Here is a 3,686-nt window from a genome sequence, read left to right as displayed (position 1 = left end):
GGCAAGTATACGAAGCAAAGGAAAACAAAGGAAAGCGTGGCCTGAAAAAGCATGGCCAGGAAAAGCAAAGCGCGGCGAGGAAAACCAAAGCCAAAAGGTCCAAAAATAAAACAAAGCAATGCAATGAATATGTATCTAAAGTAAAAAAAATAAAATAAAATAAAATAAAAGGCAAAAAAAACCAACAAGCAAAGCAGGGCCAGGAAAAGCAAAGTAAAGCGTGTCCAGGAAAGGCAAAGCAGTGCAAGGCAGAGCAAAGCAAAGGAAAGTAGCACAAGGAAAAGCAAAGCAGTGCCAGGAAATGTAGAGCAAAAGAAAGAAAGCAGTTTGAGGAGGCAAGGCAAAGCACAGCAGGGGTAGGAAAAGAAAGCAACGTAGAGAAGGAAAAGCAAAGCAGTGCCAGGAATACAAAGCAAAGCAAAACAAAGGAAAGCATGGCCTGAAAAAGCATGGCCCGGAAAGGCAACGCAGAGCAAGGCAAAGCGAAGCAGTGCAAACTCGTACAAGGAAAGTCCCAGCAGGGCCAGGAAACGTAGAGCAAAGTAAAGAAAGCAGTTTGAGGTGAGACAAAGCACAGCAGGGGTAGGAAAAGCAAAGCAGAGCAGAGAAGGTAAAGCAAAGCCGTGGCAGGAATACGAAGCAAAGGAAAACAAAGGAAAGCATGGCCTGAAAAAGCATGGCCAGGAAAGGCAAAGCAGAGCAAGGCAAAGCAAAGCAGTGCAAACTCGTACAAGGAAAGTCCCAGCAGGGCCAGGAAACGTAGAGCAAAGTAATGAAAGCAGTTTGAGGCGAGGCAAAGCAGAGCAGAGAAAGTAGAACCAAGAGGTGCCAGGAATACAAAGCGAAGCGAAGCAAGACAAAGGAAAGCATGGCCTGAAAAAGCATGGCCAGGAAAAGCAAAGCGCGGCCAGGAAGACCAAAGCAAAAAGGTCCAAAAATAAAACAAAGCAATGCAATGAAAATGTATCTATATTAAAATAAAACAAACAAACAAACAAACAAACAAAACAAAAAAACGCAAAAAAAAAGACCAAGCAAAGCAGGGCCAGGAAAAGCAAAGAAAAGCGTGTCCAGGAAAGGCAAAGCGGTGCAAGGCAGAGCAAAGCAAAGGAAAGTAGCACAAGGAAAAGCAAAGCAGGGCCAGGAAATGTAGAGCAAAAGAAAGAAAGCAGTTTGAGGAGGCAAAGCAAAGCACAGCAGAGGTAGGAAAAACAGAGCAGAGCAGAGAAAGTAAAACCAAGAGGTGCCTGGAATAAAAAGCAAAGCAAAACAAAGGAAAGCGTGGCCGGAAAAAGCACGGCCAGGAAAGGCAAAGCAGAGCAAGGCAAAGCAAAGCAGTGCAAACTCGTACAAGGAAAGTCCCAGCAGGGCCAGGAAAGGTAGAGCAAAGTAACGAAAGCAGTTGGAGGCAAGGCAAAGCAGAGCAGAGAAAGTAAAACCTAGAGGTGCCAGGAATACAAAGCGAAGCGAAGCAAGACAAAGGAAAGCATGGCCTGAAAAAGCAAAAGAAAACACGGCCAGTGGAGGCAAAGCAGAGCAAGGCAAAGCAAAGCAGTGCAAACTCGTACAAGGAAAGTCCCAGCAGTGCCAGGAAACGTAGAGCAAAGTAAAGAAAGCAGTTTGAGTCAAGGCAAAGCACAGCAGGGGCAGGAAAAGCAAAGCAGAGCAGAGAAGGTAAAACCAAGAGGTGCCAAGAATACGAAGCAAAAAAAAGACCAAGCAAAGCAGGGCCAGGAAAAGCAAAGTAAAGCGTGTCCAGGAAAGGCAAAGCAGTGCAAGGCAGAGCAAAGCAAAGGAAAGTAGCACAAGGAAAAGCAAAGCAGTACCAGGAAATGTAGAGCAAAAGAAAGAAAGCAGTTAGAGGAGGCAAGGCAAAGCACAGCAGGCGTAGGAAAAGCAAAGCAGAGCAGAGAAGGTAAAGCAAAGCCGTGGCAGGAATACAAAGCAAAGCAAAACAAAGGAAAGCGTGGCCTGAAAAACAAAAGAAAACATGGCCAGTGGAGGCAAAGCAGAGCAAGGCAAAGCAAAGCAAGGCAAAGCGAAGTAGCACGAGGAAAAGCAAAGCATTGCCAGGAAAGACAAAGCAAACAAAGCAAAGCAAAGCAATCTGAGGCAAAGCACAGCAGGGGCAGGAACAGCAGAGGAAAGTAGAGAAGGAAAACCAAAAGTGTGCCCGGAAGAGCAGAGCAGAGCAAAGCAAAGCAGAGCAAGGAAAAACAAAGAGAAGCGAAGCAAATGTAAGGAGCTGGCGGCCAGCCCTCCTGCCGGTTCCCAGTGTCTGCGGGGCAAAGACCGCAAGGCCCTCATGCCGGGTAGAGCTGGCGGCCAGACTCGGACGGTGGCTGTACCCTGCTCGCCCGCTCCCCGGCCTCCCTGACACCTCATAGTCCGCCGTGACAGCGGGCAAGAACCATGTCTTGCTTTACCTGGTTTTATCTTTATTTATTTATTTATTTATTTATTTATTGTTGGCTTCCATCCAATGTAGTTGTGGGAATCATGTAGTTACTTACCGTCGTTGAAAACCTCACCCAACGCCGTCCCCAGACAAATAGCAGTGGGGCCCGCCTAGCGGCAGGCCACACGGCTGGGGCCACAGAACTGACCATGTCGGGTGGCCGGGCCTGCTGCCCCCACCCTCGAGTTGCGAGGGGACAGTGTCCGGGCTGCGGGGAGGCCCAGCTGTGTGTCTGAGGGTTTATGCGTTCCGAAATATACCGATAGCCTCATCGGCAAAATCGTCGGGACGGTCTGCAAAGGAAGCCTAGCGCAGCACAGGAGAGCAGAGAAATGAAGAGGAAAGCAGAGCAAGGCAAAGCAAAGCAGTGCAAACTCGTGCAAGGAAAGTCCCAGCAGTGCCAGGAAAGGTAGAGCAAAGTAAAGAAAGCAGTTGGAGGCAAGGCAAAGCAGAGCAGAGAAAGTAAAGCCTAGAGGTGCCAGGAATACAAAGCGAAGCGAAGCAAGACAAAGGAAAGCGTGGCCTGAAAAAGCAAAAGAAAACATGGCCAGTGGAGGCAAAGCAGTGCAAGGCAAAGCAAAGCAGTGCAAACTTGTACAAGCAAAGTCCCAGCAGGGCCAGGAAACGTAGAGCAAAGTAAAGAAAGCAGTTTGAGGCAAGGCAAAGCACAGCAGGGGTAGGAAAAGCAGAGCAGAGAAAGTAAAACCAAGAGGCGCCAGGAATACAAAGCGAAGCAAGACAAAGGAAAGCATGGCCTGAAAAAGCATGGCCAGGAAAGGCAACGCAGAGCAAGGCAAAGCAAAGCAGTGCAAACTCGAACAAGGAAAGTCCCAGCAGTGCCAGGAAACGTAGAGCAAAGTAACGAAAGCAGTTTGAGGCAAGGCAAAGCACAGCAGGGGTAGGAAAAGCAAAGCAGAGCAGAGAAGGTAAAGCAAAGCCGTGGCAGGAATACAAAGCAAAGCAAAACAAAGGAAAGCATGGCCTGAAAAAGCAAAAGAAAACATGGCCAGTGGAGGCAAAGCAGAGCAAGGCAAAGCAAAGCAAAGCAAAGCGAAATAGCACGAGGAAAAGCAAAGCATTGCCAGGAAAGACAAAGCAAACAAAGCAAAGCAAAGCAATCTGAGGCAAAGCACAGCAGGGGCAGGAACAGCAGAGGAAAGTAGAGAAGGAAAACCAAAAGTGTGCCCGGAAGAGCAGAGCAGAGCAAAGCAAAGCAGAGCAAGGAAAA

At 48.1% G+C, this 3,686-nt stretch overlaps 1 long non-coding RNA gene across 1 annotated transcript; it reads left to right on the top strand.

The window, feature by feature from the left end:
- The first annotated feature begins 293 nt into the window (after positions 1–293).
- On the top strand, positions 294–3,036 carry LOC310891929. Its single transcript, XR_014577785.1, has 3 exons — positions 294–356; positions 1,203–1,445; positions 2,934–3,036. It is a non-coding gene; the product is annotated as an uncharacterized lncRNA (long non-coding RNA).
- Positions 3,037–3,686: the final 650 nt, after the last annotated feature.

The sequence above is a fragment of the Anser anser genome (genome assembly GCF_964211835.1).
Source record: "Anser anser genome assembly, contig: HAP1_SCAFFOLD_40, whole genome shotgun sequence".
NCBI lineage: Eukaryota > Metazoa > Chordata > Aves > Anseriformes > Anatidae > Anser > Anser anser.
The sequence above is the reverse complement of the archived record's forward strand: the minus strand, read 5'-3'. Positions and strand labels throughout refer to the sequence as shown.